At 37.0% G+C, this 20,348-nt stretch overlaps 1 long non-coding RNA gene across 1 annotated transcript in view; it reads left to right on the plus strand.

The window, feature by feature from the left end:
- LOC146895686 (uncharacterized) overlaps positions 1-3,484 on the plus strand; it is a 30,840-nt gene extending 27,356 nt beyond the window's left edge. The window contains exon 3 of the long non-coding RNA XR_015000618.2: positions 3,337-3,484. This is a non-coding gene — a long non-coding RNA (uncharacterized LOC146895686). The remainder of the gene's footprint in view (positions 1-3,336) is intronic.
- The last annotated feature ends 16,864 nt before the right edge of the window (positions 3,485-20,348 follow it).

The raw sequence follows: 20,348 nt of genomic DNA on the forward strand, positions 1-20,348 counted from the left end.
CCATTTCTGCTCACAGAAACGAATCAGACATTTTCAATGGAAACGTGCTAGTTGCTCTGATTCAGTGTTCTACATGTGGCCTCAGTATCCGTTATACTAATATTTATCTTCAGTGATGACTAAAGGAAGGGTAAAAAAGAAATTCACCCTCCCCCTGAAAAAAAACATCTGCTCTTAGTGAGGACAATCCAAATGATGGATGACGGACTGAATTGACAGTGTCGAGACAAGGGGAAGAATATTTGAGCCTTTGAGGGCAGAGTTTGCAGAGATCTTAACCCCCACATGCCTGGATACAGTTTTGTCAATCCTTGGCTGGCCAGAGGTCCTAACAGTGTTCTTTGTGATGGACATCTGTGTGTTTAACTCAGAGTAATGCCCTACAAATGTCACCTTATGACAGGAAAGCAGTGCACTGAGCAGCCCTGGCATTCTAGATGGAGGCCTAAAATTGCTTTGTCTTTTAGTGAGGAACATTCCTTGACTGATGTCTCATTATTATAGTCATCACCTATTTGTGTCTATTTTACCTATACCTAGTCTAGAAGGACTTCTTGAACACCAGAAGTATGTCATGTACAGCACAAAATAATTGCAAAGTGTTCATTGAATGCTATTTATATCAGCAAAACATAAACTGAATATATAATTTATTACAGGTAATGGCCAGAAAAGGAGTCTAGTTTATATTACATTTCTATTTATTATAATGTGGCTTTTTTTGAAAAAAAAATTTCCCCTCAAAATGATCCTTTCTTCGTTGAGTGGTAATTTAACCCAGTTTAATTTGCTTGCTCTTCTCTATATGAAATTTTGTTTTTGCCCCTTGTGCAGTGAAATTGGAATACAAGTGAATTACCTGTTACTTTCTATATTATTGATTTAAGAGATCCCTGTTTGTGAGTCTAAGGAAAGAGCCAGAGTACCCTGGTTGTTCTCTTTGTGAAGATTCAAAAGCAATGAAGCGAGTTATTTCCCCTGAATGCTGTTATCCATGACAAAGAAGCTAACTGCTTAATTCCAGGGGTCTGTTATTATTTGTAAACTGGCTCTTAAATAAGAATACTTACAGATGCCACTTGCTCCAGATGGTACCATTTAACTGCCTGTGTTACTCATGAGTGGTTTTCTGCTTTCGTTTTAAACAAATACTTAACACAGCAATTCGGTTATCAAGAATTCCTTCTCAAAATTGGAACAAAATCCCGAAGTGCTGCATGAAGTGGCAACACAATTTCCTTCAGCAAGGGACACACGGGTTAAAAGTAAATGGAGCTTGACAGTAGAGGGGAATAAAAAGAACTACAGTGAAAGCAGAGGGGAAAAAAAGTTCTCTGGACCTCACTGGAGGGCTGAGAGCCAGTTCTTGTTTGTTAATTGCTGGTTTTGTGACCTTAGAAGGGGACACAGACTCACACACACACACACACACACACACACACACACAGACACACACACACCACACACACACACACCACACACACACACACACACACACACAGACACACACACACAGACACACACACACAGACACACACACACACCAAATCCAAAACAACACAAACAGTAATCACCATCCTTTCCACAGGATTTGATTCAGGACTAAATAATTAGTAACTCCATGACAGATTTCTGAGTGATGTTAGTAAACGCTACCATAAAAAAAAAAAAATAGCTTTCTACAATAGCATTTATTCAAAGCACATTAAGTGTAAGCTGGAGAGATCACTCCGTGGTTAAAGGCTAGGCTCACAACCAAAAACAATAAGCACATTAAGTGAAACCAGAAAATAAGTTTCTACAATGAAAAACCTCTCTGTCATTAAGATGCCCATATGTTTTGAGAGCATATGATGTCATCTGGGATTAGGATTTTAAATCCATTCTTGTTGGGCAATGTTTCACATTTCCTTGAAGGGCAGGCATAATCATATGAACGCTGGAACTGTTGAACCACATCACCTGTGGCCTTGGATCTTTCAGTTGTAAACACTTGATACAGTGACTTCCGCATCTGCTAATGTGAAGCAATTCCTTGGTCTATATGTTTGTAAATTTTATTTGTGCTGTTTGTCTGAAGAACCCAGGATCATGCACGTGGCGGTCAAGGCTTTTCTTAGATGGATCTCAATTAACCTTTCCAACATGTTTTTTCCCAAAAACTACATTTGTGCTCTTTGCACTCCAGCCAAAATTAAGTATTCTTATAATATTCTTTTTTTTAATTGTCCAAAATGTAGATGATAACAGTAGGTACTTACATTGGACTTACATTCTACTTGATTTTTCTTTTAGAAAAGAACACCATCTATTTTTAGTATGTGATAGGCAAACTATCTTTCCTCATTTCTCTTTGTAAATATGACACTTTCTTCCTTGTCCTTATTCATAAAACCAGAATTTAAAATCTAATCTTCCCTATTTTGATGGCGAAAATCAATTCATTTTGTAGAAGGCTGAACAATAAAATAATTACGCATAACAGTATACATTAGAACTTGAAAGTCAGTGAAAAAAAAAGCGAAACAAAAAATATTCATTCCCACAGGTTCAGAGGATACTAGCTGCAAAACTCGGCTTTGTAGGTAGAGTATAAGCACATACTGCTCTCTCTCTTTTGTGACACTTTTCCTATAGAATGTATTAGCATAGTTGAAGCTGAAGCTATGTGAAATGGTAATGCTATCTCTGCATTCTTTTTTGTGGCACCTGCAGAGGTGTCATTAAAAAGTCATCTGAGTGTTAGAAAAGCAGCGGAAGTGCCAGATAAAGCCTTGATGCCAAGCCTCTGACCTGTTGTGTGACCTCTGCAGTTTACTTGGCCTTTGTTTTCTTAGATAGCAACCGAGAGAAGTCACAGTGTTTGTCTTGAATATTTGTGAAGTGCAAAGATGGAAATCTTTGTGTCAAAGTTATTAACACCCAGCTCTTATTTTAGATTTAATCAAAAGTCATATGCCTAAGCTTCTCCACTTAAATGAAAATGAGTGTAAGTCAGAAATTAGTATATGACCACAACTTTGCTGTTTTTTAAAACTAGAAGCAGATTCAACTTGTTGAAATAATGCTAACGTAAATCATAATGCTGTGTATTTCAACTTATATTGCAGAGAACACAAGAAAGCTAATTTATGATGTGGGCACCTAAAAAAATCTTTCCTGCAATGTTTCTTCTTTTGGACTTTTTTCCATATTTATTATTCCTTAAGTCTTATTTGGGATCTGAATATAAGCTAGTATGATATAAAAATCCCAGATTCTTACATTGCACCTTTTTATTTAATGTTTGTGATGAACTCTGAAATAACAACTGTATTAATAGTCTCTTTTTTACAGAGACCTGAAGCAGAGGACTGGATTGAACTCCCAAAGTTCAGTTGAAGAGAAGGAGGAGTGACAATATGAGCAAAGAGGTCAAGAACACGATGGGGACATCGTCTGAAACAGTTTACTTGAGCTAATGGGAGCTCACCAACTCCAGCCAGACAGGTAAGGAACTAGCATAGGACCAAACTAGACTTTCTGAAAGTGGGTGACAGTTGTATGGCTAAGGCAGAATGTGGGGCCACTGGTAGTGGCCCCAGAATTTGTCATTACTGCTTGTTGCTTTGGGAATTCTTTGTCTTTGGATGGATACCCATCTCAGTCTAGATATAGTAGGGAGAGCCTTGGACCTTCCTCAAAGGCAATGTGCCTTACCCTTGCCGAGGAGTGGAAGGAGATAGGGTATGACATAGGTAGGTGGGAAGGTGAAGGGAATGAGAGAAGGGGAGGGAGTGGGAACTGATATTGGTATATAAAATAAAAATGAGATAGTTTTCTTTTTTAAAAAAAATTAAAAAAATACTGGCTAAATCAATAAACAAATGAACTCAGGGTTTCTTTATAGTTTCCAACAGTTAGAGTAGATTTGCAGTGTTCTCTCTGCTAATTCAATTTGCTAGTGTAGCCTGTGGTTTCTTCTTGTCTGAAAATTGCTTAAAGCTTTGAAGATACAATTTTTAATTTGTTAACAAAAAAGACTATGACAAAGAATCAAGCTTCATTCACATAGAAAATTTAATTGACATTTTAATTTCACTGTCGCTACCATGTATGTTCTAGAAACAGATCGTCAAAGCTGCTGCCATTTATATAAAGTTGATAGCTGTTAGTGATGGTGACTGCTTTTAGGTTAAATTATCTAGATTTGCTTCTCACAAGTCTCCTAAGATGTCTAAAGTTAAATGCATTTTGTCGTTTAAAAAATGAACTTCTTGACATTAAAGCAGGTTGACATTCCAAGATAATTTATGGGACTTTAGTTCTGGAGTGCTTCTGGACTAAGTTGCATTCTTATATGTTTATAGAAATTTAAATATAACTATTCTCAAAAGGTAGTGACCAAGCTAGGGTGCTTCCAAAAGATCCTTTTAGTTTTCTGTCCTATAAATAACTCAATATTGTCTTCTTCAGTAGCTGAATTTTTGTGAAAACTTCTATATATGCTCAAAACTGGCCACATTTGAATGTAGATGATGAGATGGCTTTTCAAGACTAGAGATTTGATAAAATTATGGTGCAAACCAGTCTCATTCCTATCCATTATTAATTTGCTTTGAGCAATTAAATATTAATGACTGATTGAAACATGACTGTCAAAAAATGTCAAGCATACAAAAATTTCCTGAGTACCTTCATTAGATCCACTCCATGGTTTTCAAAGTAAAATTGCTCTGTGCATTCTGAAGAGTGATCTAAAAGGGACATACTTCCAGTTTCTAATGAGTACGTTCATTAAAAGCATAGCAAGTAAAAATAAAAAACAAGTAGTAAGCAATGGAAAGATAAAAGCAGCAGATAGCAAAATTCATTAAACTAAGCACTTACCAGCATTCAACATTCATCCTTATTTATACTCCATCATGTAGCAGTACCTTTATCAGCATGGCAAAGTCATCTCCTGCTCTCCTGGAAATAACTTTTGTAGACCAGGCTGGCCTCTAACTCACAGAGATCTGCCTGCCTCTCCTTTCAAGTTCTGGGATTAAAGGTGTGAACCACCACCGCCAAGTTTTTATTTTTTCCTTTCTGCTCCCTCTGTATCTGGCTGGTGACTCCTAACTCCATCCTTGTCCTTCCCATCATCCTTAGTCTGGTTGTGCCACCTCTCTGCCTGGCTACTGGCCAATCAGCATTTTATTAAACCGATTTGAGCGACAAATCTTTACAATGTACAAGAGGATTATTACACAGCACTTACCACTTTAACAAGCTTAAACAGCACAAGCAATTTACAAATATAATGAATATTACAAAAACATCAACAACCCCAGAGATAGAGTGCTTTGTCAAGGAATGTAAAAAGTTGTATACATGGTTTACATCTTTACCATCTCATTAATCTAAATAAAAAGAAAAAAAACAGTTTTTCATTTTAATTTTTGTTACGAAAATAGGTATCTGCTATAAATCAGAGGCCACAAGAATTTTCCATTAATAAGAGATGACATCTAGATATCTGGCTTTAAATAATTTTGGAATACTTTGAATTGTAATTTTAAAATAGCTCCCCAGGAGCCCTCTCTAACTCTCTCTTGCTACACTTACTACGTATGGTGGAAATGGACGCAAGGCTCTTCTATAGGTGAATTTCATGATCCTAAATTATGGATTTAACTACTTACATCATTATCATAGCTTCTGTAACAACAGTCTTTAATGTTAGTAGTTAATTTATGAGAATATCCAACGAAAGTTTTTACTTTGAGATTAGCATATTAACACTTGATATTTCAAAAGTTAGATAAAGTAGAGATGTGAAACAGCCTCATGGCTCTATGTGTTTTGGCAATTTATTTTGACTAATTGCACATGAATGGCTGGCTGAAGCTTAACATTCAAGGGTATGAATCATGCAAAATTGCCTTGCACCTTTATAAAGAGTTGTCATTACCACATTGCTAGGACTCTCTTTCTAGTCTGATTGTGACTGCATACTCTTCAGTTTTTAATATTCCCAAGTAACCATCTCTATGTGCTTTAAACTGAGTTTCCACATGCTACTAAAGTACTTTGACAGTTGTAAGGAAATTTCAGGGGGAAAAAAGTCTTGCATATTAAAATTACTGAAATGACAGTTTTATTTGCAGCTAGGTTTTATTTATGGATGCCTCTCAATTTGCTACCTAATACATACAGATGGGGCCATGAATTCTGGAGAAAATTTCCATTTTGGGCCTTTATTGCAGAGATGTCTGCATGGAAAGAAAAGTCTAAACATGGTTCCCTTTGTTCAGAAAACATGGCTTCCTTTGTTAACTTAATTTTCTTAAGTCCCCCATAAGATTATCAGCATCCCCAACCAGCAGGAAGTAGCCTGAAATACTTCGCCCACATTCCCAACAAATGGACTATGGGTATAGCTTAATATAAGCTATAAGAGTTAACAAGAAACCTGAGCTAATAGGCCATTCAGTTTATAATCTTATGGAGTCCTGTGTGTGATTTTCTTTGGGATTTGCCAGCTGTGGGGTACCGGGCGGGACAGAAACCCAACAAGCCGGCCCTCGTGCTACATATGGTGCCCAGACGTGGATAACTGAATCCACAGAAAGCTTGAGAAAGCTTGGGAAGGAATAGAGTAAATCATGTTTTCTTGGTAGCAGCAATTTCTCAGGTCTCTTCTGCTTGCTAGAGGCAAGCAAGCACTCTCATCTAAGAAAGGCTTCCTGACTCAGCTTTAGATGCAAAACGTTGCAGCTCATTAAGAGGTCCTGCCACAAAGCACTTAAATGGTGTTGGTGAAAAGCTGAACGCATGCTTTTCAGCTTTCAGCTATAGCAGGAAAAAAGCTGCGCTGCTGTTTTAAAATGCCGGCTTTCTGGGCTGTCCTGCCAGGAAAATCTCTGACTCTTTCAGGCAGGCAGTCTGACTGAGTGTGGTCTGTGAGCAGAATGCTGCAGCATGCTTGCTGGCAGGGATCTTGAAACACTGTAGAGTTGTGACGATAAAAATGGCTCCAATAGTACCTCTGCCATGAGGCTGAAAAGCTAAGGAATGGGCTGGATCTAACTGTCAAAGTCACGGCTTTAGTCCTACCCATTAAAGACTCATGTGGTCAGAAAAAGAGAGATATACGGAAAAGAGAGATTCAAAGATGAAGAAAACCTCTAAATGGTTTACTATGTGTTAAAAATATGTGCAGGCTAAAGGTTAAAGTTCTTAGAAGTAAAAAAGAAGAAAAGGGAGTAGTTGGGTGTGGTGGTACACACCTTTAATCCCAATGCCTGGGAGGCAGAGACAGACAGATCTCTGAGTTCAAGGTGTGGTAGCACACACCTTTAATCCCAGCACTGGGGAAGCAGAGACAGAAGGATCTCTGTGAGTTCAAGGACAGCCTGGTCTACAGAGTTATTCCAGGACAAAGATATACAGAGATCCTGTCTCAAAAAGTAAAAGTAAAAATAGAAGAAATAGAGGTTAAAATAAAGATGGAAAATATACAAAGAATCTTGATACAGTACGCTATTATGCTCTCTTTGAATTGTTTGAATGCTGAGGAAGGAGCAACAGCTGCTAAAAGACTTTTGTTTATAAATGCTGCTGAACTAACCCAAGATAGGCATTTTGAAAATACCTTGGCTTCAAAACTGAAGTCAAAAGGTATGTTACTTTGGAGAAGAGATTTTGCTTTTGTTTCCTCAGAAAATGAGAGGCTATGGATTCATTCTGAGTTAAGAAAAATCAGCTTTGATCAAGGGAGGCCAGCTGAGAAATCTCCAACAGGAACAGATGGCTCAAATGTCTGAATTCTTCATCCAGAACAGATTCAAGACTGCTGCCTGAGATGATCAAGATTCACAGGATACTCCAGTCAGAACTTGATTATAACTTTAAATTTTCTTTAGGTCCCCATAAGATTATCAGCATCCCCAACCAGCAGGAAGTAGCCTGAAATACTACGCCCACATTCCCAACAAATGGACTATGGGTATTTTTCTTTGTTTAATAAAAAAAGAGGGAAATGGTATGGGAGAATTGTTTATATTCTGTCAATCATATTTTAATAAAACGTTGATTGGCCAAGCAGGCAGTATAGGCGGGAAAGCCAGACAGGAAGTAGGGGTGGAGCAAAGAGACTGGGAGTATTCTGGGACACAAGAAGCTCCCTCTGCCATTTTGCTGCCCAGATCACCGAAGAAGCAACATGTAAGCTGCCCCCGCTGGAAAAGGTAGTGAGCCATTATGGCTAACATAGATGAGAATAATGGATTAATATAAGCTATAAGAATTAACAAGAAACCTGAGCTAATGGGCCAGTCAGTTTATAATCTTATGGAGTCCTGTGTGTGATGTTCTTAGGGATTTGCCGCTGGGGTACCAGGCGGGACGGAAACCCCAACAAGCTGGCCCTCATGCTACAGGCCTCTCATCTGAAGACTCAAAAATCCAGCCAGCTCCACTCTTACTCACAGATAAATGTAAGTTCCTATTTATTACCTGACACATTGGCACATAAATCACATGGAATGGAGAATTGTTACTGATGATTTAAACACTGAGTTTTATTCGTATAGAAGACTGTTATTGTGTTAAATACTGGTTATATAATATACAAAAAATTTAAGAGTCAAAAATACTACTTATTTGCCTATCATAAAAATTTTTGAATTAAAGACAATATTACTGATTAAAAATGCACCATAAACTGGGTGGTGGTGGTGCATGCCTTTAGTTCCAGCACTCAGGAAGCAGAAGCAGTTGGGTCTCTGAGTCTGAGGCTAACTTGGTCTACAGAGCAAGTTCCAGGTAGTCAGGGTTATAGAGAAATCCTGTCTCAAAAAAGAAGAAAAATGCACTATAAAACCATAAAACATAAGCAGTCGGTCCACTTCTCATTCTTTGGCACTGCAACAAAGAAAGGAAAAAGGAAATATGCATAATTAGATAACACATATGAATAACTGAGAGCATAGTCTACAGTAAGCCAATTTCCCACATTTAAAAAATAAGAAATCTAGATAGATATAACATAATTGAAAGTAGGTTAATTTACTTTTTCCTACCTCACAGTAATCCTTCAGATTTTCAGGATAAAAAGTAAATCCAAACTTCTATGAATGTAGAAACACAGATGTCACGGCCTTTTGCAGAATCAAGCAGCAATGACCTAAGGGTGGAGGGATGCTTTATTGGCTCAGTGGGTAAAATATTTGAGGCACAACTGTGAGGATGGTTGCTCACATCCCCAGAATCACACCCAAACACACACACACACACACACACACACACACACAGACACACACACACACACACACACATACACACACCTCTCTCCTTGTATTTTTAACATGACACAGGCTTTTGGGAAGAGGGAACCTGAATTGAGATAATGTCTCCTTGAGACTGGCCTGTAAGCAAGTCTGTGGAATCTTTTTCTTCATTAATGATTGGTGTGGGAGGACCCAGCCCATTGTGGATGTGCCACTCTGGATAAGGTGTCTGATTTGTGTAAGAAAGCAGGCTGAGCAGTCCACGAGGAACAAGCAACTAAGCAGCATTCTCCAGGCTTCTATCTAAGTCTTTGCCTTCAGATTCGTGCTTAGTCCCTGCCATATCTTCCCTCTATGATTTCCAGTTATCTGGAAGTATAAGAAGAAATAAATAGTAAGAGGCCGCTTTTTCATTTCCCAGCTTCCCAGATTCCTGAAATAACCATACAGAAATTTTATTAATTAAATCACTGCTTGGTCTATTATCTCTAACTTCTTATCGGCTGACTTTTACCCCACATTGCTTTGGTCATGGTCTGTAGCACAGCAGTACACACCTAAGATAATTTACCTTTTCTTTTCCATGTTTGTTTCAGGACCTCTGATTTCCATACTTTGTATGTCTTATCCCGTGATTTTCTCCCACCACTGGGAAATTTGCCTTTCTGAAAAGTGCTTTTATAAGCACAGCAGCAAGAAAAAAAACTGTGTTTCAGTAGAAGATGGAACAAGAAATCTATTACATTGAGTTGTCGTCCTAGATTGGACAGAATTGTCCTGACAAGTTTGTTTTCTTTATGTAGTATTGGAGAGTGTAATTAGGGAAGAACATTTTCTCAAATCAACATATCTCTCTTTTTAAATCCAACTTGCTTTCTATGGGAACATAACCTCTCTTTTCATGGCTGCTTGTGAAGTTGAAGAAAAAGGGATCATTCATAGCAAGAGGATGCGCAATAATGTACATATCCTCCCAAATGTTAAAAACTCATTTAGCTTTACAAAGAAATTGTCTCCACACAATGAAAACCTCCCAGGAAGTCCAACTGCTTATTTGTTTGTTCTTTCAAGTGAAACAAATCATCATTAAAAGGTTCAGCTTCAAATTAGGACCTTTTAGGAGCTTAGAGGGACTTGCTCACAGAAGTTCAAATCCCTTAGAAAATGGCTCATTGCTGTCTGTGAGAAAGAGAAAAATAGCTACTGATGAGATTCAAATCACTCTCTATCTTCTCATTCATTAATTTTGAACATAATTCATAGGCCATTATGCTCTAGAAATCAAAAGAATTATTTCTTATTGTAGCCCTTCATTTTTCATCATTATACAAACACAATGTTCAATTTCACCCCACTCGTCCAACATGGCGCTTAAACCAGGCAGGAGAGATTAACTCTAATACTTACATTTGGCTTTAATTCATAGCTTTATAAAGACATTTACTGTTCTAAATATGTATTTACACAATAGAATATGATGAGTCATTTAAAAAATATAAACATACTAGTTTTAAAATTTGCTTAAATATGTACTTCTGCCTAAGACTTTCTCAGGATATTCCTATGAGTCACAGCAACAACTCCCTAATATTTGAATCACACCACTTCTCAGCACAAAACAAATAATAAAACAAGGGTAGGGATACCTCTCAAAATAGTCCAAATATTTTCACCTTTTATCTTTTTATATATTCCACAGCTATACAAGAATTGGCCTCAGTTCAACTAGAAACACCTTCAATTCTTTCTGACTATGCTTTCAATAGTATTATAGGGTTGCTGTTTAAAGACTCTGATAATGAAACACCTGGGAAGATGCTCAGGAACTAATAGTATTCTCTTTTTGTAAAGAGAAATACAGATCACAGACCTTTTTCTTGGCTACACACTCATGTCACTACACTACCAAGTTCTCTTCGCTTTTAAATAGTCTGTTGTACATATTTTAAAAGTACTTGAAACCTTATTTTCTGTTGAAGTGAGATTGAAGATGAGCACCATTTGGGGCTAATGTCAGTGTAATCATATGCTTGTGATTGCTAATACTGCCTTAACATATCATTGTTGGCTATGAATTCTGTATAAAGTGAAGTAAAAGTGAAAAACAGCTATAAATACCCATATTATGGACAGCAGAAGAAAAATCCATTGTAGGACACATCTGCTCTTCACTCTTTTATTAATGACATCTGTTTATGTAGTAAGGTAATCTCATCTAAATATTGTACCAAAACATACTTGTTCTAAGTGCTATATGCTATACTTCTATTTCAAGTATTTTCTGAGAATTTCTATAAAAACCTATTTGACATCCCCTAAAACATGTTTTTTTTCCCCACCCTGGGGAACAAACTTTGACTGATAAATTTGTGTAGAGAACATATTGAGAAGTGTTTTCTAGATAAAAGGCTATTGAGGATGAATAAAGTAAGATTGGGCAGAAAAAAAAATATAAGTGAATTGAAATAATATCTCAACAAAGGCACCCCAGAATGTATGGAAGTTGTGGAATTGGGATGGTGTTTCAGGCATGTGTAATATCTAGAAAATAGGGGACGAGTTAAAGCTTTGGTTTAGAGTCTGAGGATTCAGTGTTCAGGTTTCTGTAGTCACTGAAGCAGAAGCTTGAATATGACGTCAACTTTGTTATTTGGATTAATAAAAAGAAAAGTGCTAACACAATGACTCTAAGAATCAAGACTGACCACAAGACCAAAAGAGGAAGGTTAAAGTTTGACTGACTCCATTTGGGTTCCCTCCCTATAGGATCTACTGGCTGAAGATGAGATCTAACACAGAAATTAAGATGCTAATCCACTGCATTCTCAGATTTCTGGCTGTCTATGTAAAACACAACTTAAAAATTCAATTCCTGTTTTTTGTCTCTGCAACAAGCAACAGAGTCATTTACATATATACTATATAAATGCCATCTTGAAGCAGAATGGGACAGAGCAGGAGGTCCAGAAGGCCTTTGCAAAGCCTTACAAAATTAGCATATGAAAAATACGTTGACAAAAGAGACAGACTGGAAGCACTCCCCCTCCCTGAACCAGACCAGCTAAAACTAAACACAGGCATAGATAGGTACAGAGGCAATCCTAAGAGTCTGCAAGTAACCCATGGCTCATTGAAATACTGCAGCACGCATGTTGAATAGATATTTAAGTGCTGACGAAATAATATACAAAACGGTGTGTAAATCTATGTGTAACAGACCATGGCCAGAAAGGTTGGTATTAAACAATGAGGTCCAAAACTTGCTCCTGTGCTAAACCAAATAAAGACCTTAACTCTCTGTGCAGTGGGTTGTGGATTCTCATCTGCGCAACCCTCGCCCCCATACTAGGCTAATGAACTTTTCCTGCTGTGTTTGTGCCTCTGCTCAACTGTCAGGACAAAAGAACCCAGAACACATCTAGAGGCACCCTCCAAATCTGAATATCGGCCAATATCAATTAAATTCTCTTTAAAAATCACAATGTTAATATAGCAGATTTACAGGCAAACCTGCTTTCTTGTACAACTATAGTGACATATTTGTTATACTCTTTGGCAGAACGATTTGGATATAAGGCAGGTATAAAATCTAGACCTGCTCTATCATTAAGAAGAAATCAACAATATTTAGGCAAGTGATCATGCATTAGAACCTAGAGTCACATCTTGGAAAAACATTCTTTTTGGCCTCTATGTAATTTGGTATCTGAGCTTAGACATGTAAAAGACTAGCATGCTCAAGGTGGTTAAGAAATAGCAATGCTAATAAGATTTGTCTCCCTAACATTTGCTAGGTTTTTTTTTGTTAACTATTTTTGATAGTTTCAACATAAATATTACTGCTATTATTACTCTCATACTTTTGGCAAATAATTAAATAAAACCTTCGCAAAATCATATTACTATATTGCAGCAGATTTAGAGTTTAAATGGATGCTTTTTTATTATCCTAAAATTTGAGCCGTTACCCAATGATCTCTCTGAAATATATAAATTTCAGGACTAAAATCACCCCTTTTTATCTTATTATGGAAGTATCAATAACATTGCTTATAAGTCACTACAGTTTTTGGATACAGTGTTATAATAGTTTCTTTATTATGACTGTGACCAATAGCTTGTCAAAGACAAGTAAACGGAAAGGCTAAGTTTCATTTTGCAGATTTCAGGCCATGTAAGTTAGGAGAAGACAAGTGAGCTTTTCCTGCCATAAAGGCCAACAAGCCAAGAAAGGAAATGAACAGCAAAGTGTTAGGGCAAAACACAGCCTTCAATGGCATGCTTTCAGTGCCTGCCTTTCTCCAAGTAGCTTCTACCTTCTATCTTTCACCAATTTCAATGTTGCCACAATGGTTGGCATTCATCAAGGAGTTAATCCCTTTATTTTGCAGAGGCATCATGCTCCAAATCTCTATAGAAACGCCATAACCAATATATCCAGAACCTCAACACACAATCTCCAAAGCATTTCTTCATCTAATCAAGTTTACAGTTTAGATTTGCTACTACACATGTATATTGTTTGTGGTTATGTTAGATGGATCTTTAACCAACTTCCTATAGTGTAAGCACCATTTCCTAAAATTCTTTCCTTGTACTAGAATAGAGTTGACTTAAAGAAAAATGTGTGAAATTTGGGAGATAGAAGTAATACAGCAGTCATTATTTTCTAAAGATTGTGGTAATTGTGTGTAGCGATGAGTAAGTCACAGGGGTACTTTTCATCCCATGGTGTAGGAGGTTCTTCTGTTTATGTGTTGCTTTCATTGGTTAATTAATAAAGAAACTGCTTGGCCTGATAGAGTAGAACTTAGGTAGGCAAAGAAGACAGAACTGAATTCTGGGAGGAAGAAAGTAGTGTTAGAGAGCTGCCATAGAGCCTCCAGGTCAGACATGCTGAATCTTTCCCAGTAAGCCATGACCTCATGGTGATACAGATTACTAGAAATGGGTAGCCAATAAGAGGCTAGAGTTTATGGGCCCAGCAGTAATTTAATTAGTACAGTTTCTGTGTGGTTATTTTAGGGTTTAAGCTAGCCTAGTCACGGAACACAGCCCGCTGCTCCAACTACATTGTGGTTCTCTCCTCCACGTTGAATCTTCAGATTTCTTTCCAAGTGTTGACTCCTGGACATCAATAACCAGTATATAACCTCCTGGTTGCAGATGAATACTCAGAATCACAAGTTTCTGCTAAAATTCTTAACAGTCATATTTTCATAATTCTGTTGTTCATGGTCTCAGTTGTATCTGACCACTGAGGGTAACCAGTTGGTCTTCTGACTCTTCCTCTTTTCCTTTTTCTGTCTTCATTATCTTATGATTATGAGAAGTCTACATGTAAAATAAGGCCTCTACCTTAGTTTTTTAATGGTTCTAGTTTGCTTAGTGAATTCTGAGTGATACAGAAATTAATGCTTGGGGAAGCATGCTACCATAATAAAGATCTTAAACCACTAGGCTTTAGGATCAAGGAATGAGCCTCGCAATACTTAGAGAAAACCCATAATGATTACAAGAGAACTTTACTGGAGGATGTGCCATGCATTTGAATTCAAATGGCAAACACAGTTCAAACTGAACAGCCTCAACTTTCTATAGGCATAAGTTTAAATGAGATGTTTTATCAGATAAAAGCATGACATGTATTCTCAGGAAATAAAAGGTTACTCAAAGAGAGGTATCCAGAGCTTAGACAGTATGTGGAGCTAAGAACCCTGGATCAGAGAGAACTGAGGATTATTAAATCAGTAACATATAACATGTCTGGTGAAGTTTAGAGGTATAAAATAGGTTATTAGCTACTTTTGGTTTTATATGTATCTTTCCTTTTCTCTTGTATTTAAAAAACACTTTGTTGCCGAGAGGTTGTGGCACACACTTTTAATCCCAGCACTTGGGAGGCAGAGGCAGGCAGCTCTCTGTGAATTTGAGGCCAGACTGATCTATAAGAGCTACTTCCAGGACAGACCCCAAAGCTAAAAAGAAACTTTGTCTTGAACCCCCTCCCCCCAAAAACATTATGTTTTGTTCTTTATCTGGTTCCCGTGGCCTCTTCATCCATGAGCAGCAAAGTCTCTCCCATATTCTGGACCCAGGCTTAAACAAGATTGGCAAATTCCCTTCCTTGCTGGCACACAATAAAATCATGGTAGCCAAAGTCAGTGAGGTGATATCCATAATCAAGTTCCAAATGAAGAAGATGTTGTGTCTGTGTGTTGCTGTCAGCCATGAGAAGATGACTGATGATGAGCTGGTCTACAATATCCACTTGGCTGTCAGCTTCTTGGTGTCCTCGCTCAAGAATAAGTGGCAAAATGTCCAGGCTTTGTATATTAAGAACACTATAGACTAGTCCCAGTATCTGTACTAAGATACCCCGGAAAAACTTAGTGCTACCAAAAAAACCCACAAAAAAACATTTTGTTTCATAACTACTGCTTTGAAATTGCTATGAACTCCTAATTTTGAATCTAATTTCTGCTTTTGTGCGTTAGCATCTATTGTCATTATGTTATTTTAATGCTGACCAATGTTGGTTATTAGAAAATCATAAAATTTTCATTTTTAAGTTTTTAAATACAAAAGACTTTAGCATAAAATAAGTAGGCTCTAAAGAGTCACTCTATAGTTGGTTCTTTGCTTGTTTATTTGCTTTTCATTCTTTGCTCTTTTGGTGGCTCCTAAATAAAAAGATGTAAACTTATTCTTGACCTGTTTCTAACTAGCTTTGCTAACTTAAACTATCCCATTTACCTTTTGTCTCTAGGCTTTTATGTTTTTTTATTCTATATCTCTCTTTCCTTCTTATTCCTTGGTTGGCTCTTTTGTTGAATGGCTAGATCCTGGCATCTTCCCCTCCTTTTCCTTTTATTACTCTTTGCTCCTCTCTTTTTCTGATTATATTTATTCTCTCTGCCTGACAGCCCCACCTAGCCCTCTTCGACCTAACTATTGGACATTTAGTTCTTTATTAGACCAACCAGGTATTTTAGGCAGGCAAAGTAACATAGCTTGACAGAGTCAAACAAATACAACCTGAAAGAATGCAACACACCTTTGCAACATTAAACAAATATTCCACAACATAAACAAATGTAACACATCTTAAAATGTTGTAGCAGAGGCCGCTTGTTGGTTTTCCAGCAGCCTGGAGGGGAATCCCACATCATTACACTAATATTCCACAGTACCATCCTGACAGATAACCTAGTTTAAATGAAGACTTACACTTTGAGCCAGAGCTAAATCACTCCATAAATGGATATGACTTTGAAGGCCTTTTTGTAGAAATTAACACCTTTAACATATGAAAGAGATATGAATTGTATATAATTGCCAAGCAATTAATTGCTCTAAAGTCTAAACATGCATATACCTTTCATGGAGGAATGGGTTATAGTTTTGTGAAACCTCCTTTAATGAATAGTTGTAGAGCAAACAATACTGTCCCAGTTTTCGACCTATCCCATGACAGAACTGAAAAATTTGACTTTTGCCTTGTTGGATCTCTAGAATACTTCTCCTTCTAATTACTTTTATGGAGAGTAATATCATCACCTCAACCAATCCTTTCAACCCAGTAGATCTGTAAATGGGATCACTTAGAAATGTCCAGATCCAGCAAAGCGTGTAGAGGAATTCAGCTTCCTGAGTGACTCACTTCGTGAGTGACAATTACTGTGCCTTGTGCAGCAAAGCAGCTTGTCTATTCCTGTCCAACCCAGAGGACTATAAAATGTAGTAAATTAGTTTTGTTTTAAATCACTAAACCTGGGCTTATTTGTTATTCAGTAATTCATAACTGAAAGATAAAGAAATAAATACTCACATAAGGAATTTAATAACCAATCAAAATAAAAGCTTGTGTAAAAGCAGGCACATTGTATTATGTAGGATATCCCTGGTGTGTTGTTCTTTCTTTTCTTTGACCTCTACCTTTGTGAAGCTTTAAACCTTGTACCACCTAGAGATGCTAGAAGTTAGGAAAAGGCACTGATGATATGCTGATATGAAAGTGAAGGAGAATTTAAATAAGGCTGTTGGATTTTCCTGAAAGGTTTAGGTGAGAAAAGATTTTACTTTTATTGTTTTACTTTAGATTGTTATTTTGCAAAGGGATTTTTAATTGCTTGATTTTGTTTCTAAAGATGTATTGCTAGATTTTAAAGTGTGTGTGTGTGTGTGTGTGTGTGTGTGTGTGTGTGTGTGTGTGTGTGTGTATAGATTGTACATGCCCCAAAGGTTAGAGGCATTGGATTTCTTAGAACTGGAGTTATAGGCAATCCTGACTCACCTGATGTAGGTGCTAAGAACTGAACCAGGGTCCTCTCCAAGAGCAGAATGCATTCTTAACTGCTTATCCATCTCTCTAGCCTCTGTTGTTTTTGATCTCTTTGTGTACACTAAATATTGAAGTCTCTTTTAAAAAGTAAATAGAAAAACCTAAAGTAATAAAATAAATGAGGTAGAAAATAAATCTTTAATACTGTGGAAGAAAAGGACTTACAAAACAACAATATCTAAAGGTCTAATACACTAAAGGTCATAAAATGTCATTGATTGGTTGTATGTCAGCACTAAATGAATACACTTAAGAAAACAACAGCCATGAGATAAAGGCAAAGTGATAAAGTTTATTTCGAAATAGATCAGCTATCATTTGACTGGGGAGTGTGCATTTGAAGCTGATTGCTTGTTTTCTTCCTTCCTCCGGGACAAGAGCATATGTAAATGACAGACATAAGGAAATGGGGAAAAGGGGAAAAGGATAGACTTTATAGAAACCACTAAAAAGGCAATAATGAGGAATGATTTAACAAAATTCAAAGGTTTCAGATCATTTGAGAGCCTGGAACAGCAGATGGCAAATATAGCTCAATTCCGACAAACATTTAAAATTATGTGAAGCAATGGAGAACTACAAAAGAGGGCTATGAAAACACATTTCAGTAGACCAATCACCCAGGGTATCAGCAAGGAAATATTTGAACATTTGTAAGCCCCAGTTTAGTGCAAAGAAACATTCTTCTTAGTTGAAGATCAGTATAAGGAATCATTTTAAGAATTCATGTTTACTTGTTGCAAGAAAAATAAAATGAGTAAGAAAAAAACACTCAGAAAAGGGATGCAATTGATAGTTTGTGGAATATGAGATTTCTTGACAGAGGTTTCTGTCCTGCCCAGTCCCGCAGTCAATCTGTCCCAAAAAAACACACAGAGGTCTACATTAATTATAAAGTAGTTAGCCTATTAGCTCAGGCTTATTAACTCTTACATCCTACATTAACCCATAACTCTTATCTGTGTCAGTCATGTGGCTTAGTACCTTTTTTCAGTGAGGCATTCTCATTTGCTTTCTCTGTATCTTGGTGACAATTGCAGACTGCACCTTTCCTCATCCCAGAATTCTCCTATTATATTTGCCCTGCCTATACTTATTGCTTTGCTACTGGACAATCAGTATTTTATTAAACTAATACAAGTGAGAAATCTTTACAGAATACAAGACCATTGTCCCACAGTAGAGATTCTTAGTCATAACTTTAGGCTATTTAATTTCCTGGAGATGAAACAGCACTACTATAAGTATACATTACAGTGGGACTAGAAAGTGTACCCACCATCCCTGGTTTGGGAGGCTTTGAGATTTTTAGGAGATTAGACTTATTTGAAGACACTATAAGATAAGAGATTTCAGAAAGAAGACCCTTATAGATCTTTCCTTCTCTTCTCTGCTACTTACTGACCCTGCTTTCTGTCCACATACACTTCTATACTTTATAAATATCAGATTCATAATGGTCTTGGAAATGCAGAGTCAAGTCACCAAGAACCAAACTCCCTGAAACTACAACACCAAATAACAAATTCTTCAGTGATTGTTTTGTTACAGTTATTGTTTGTTGTTCTGGTTAATGAAATGCATTAATTTGTTAATTCATTTAATGAGATACATTTTTATACCTTTGGAAATATTGTATATGCTGTAACCTATGCAAAACTATGAGCTGTTTACATTCATTGTCATAACCACAGAGAAGGCTCTATGTACATGTACATGGCTGAATTTGGCTAGAACATAGAACATGGACATCTATTTACTTGTGGCTTTGTACTTAGATATTTTCTTTATATTAGTCATTTTTCATGGGGTAAGTGAAAAGAAGAGGAGATAGAAACTAGACAAGACAAAATCAGGGACCTGGAAAATAGAAGTTCTATAAATGTCCTTGGTTCTTTGTCTGAGAAGAATATCAGAAGAGAGCTAAGATTGTTTAGCTTTTTCTCAAGTTGTACCTTTGCTTGAAGGTTAGGTTGTACAAGAGGCTATTACCACAATAACCAGTCCAGACATATCAAATCCTTCTGCTGAGAGGTTTTGGAACCAGATCTATGGATTTTTATGTTAGAATTGGATAATATCCAGTCTCCTCTATCCATCTTTTAATGATGTTATGGTTACCATGTAGGGGTGGTGACAATTTATCAGTTGTCTTTATAAGGGTTCTACTGATGCCTGCTAACAGAAACCCATTTCTTCCTGTTGAGAAGAATGGGACCTACTCCTGGCCTTGACTTACTAAAAACTATATCAAAGAGATAGGAAGAATAATTATCCCATTTGTGAGGTAATGTATTCCCTTCCCCAAACTCAGAAACCCACAGTCTATGTAGTAAATATGATTCCATCATAGAGCTCTATGTGGTTGACCAAGCTTAACCCAGGAATGTATAATTTCTTTCTATCAGATATTGGCCATGCTTTTTTTTCCCCCAATTTGGGGTTTTCCTTCTTTGAAAAAGCCCCTTTTGCTTTACAGCAAGACTTTCTCTTCTCCAGACAACTGCCAAGATTTACAACTTGCCATACCTATGGTTTTTTTCTCCTAAATGCTAATAAAATTATCCTCAATCTTTCTTCAGAGATGTCTGTTAAATTCGTTTATTATTGAGACTGAGATCCCCAAAGAGGAAATCCCAGTCTGGTGCGGGAGAATTGTCTGTATTCTGTCAATCATGTTTTAATAAATGCTGATTGGCCAGGCAGGAGGTATAGGTGGGAAAACCAGACAGGAAGTGGAAATGATGCAA

This window comes from Myodes glareolus, chromosome 2 (assembly GCF_982192425.1).
Source record: "Myodes glareolus chromosome 2, mMyoGla1.1, whole genome shotgun sequence".
Taxonomy (NCBI): Eukaryota; Metazoa; Chordata; class Mammalia; order Rodentia; family Cricetidae; genus Myodes; species Myodes glareolus.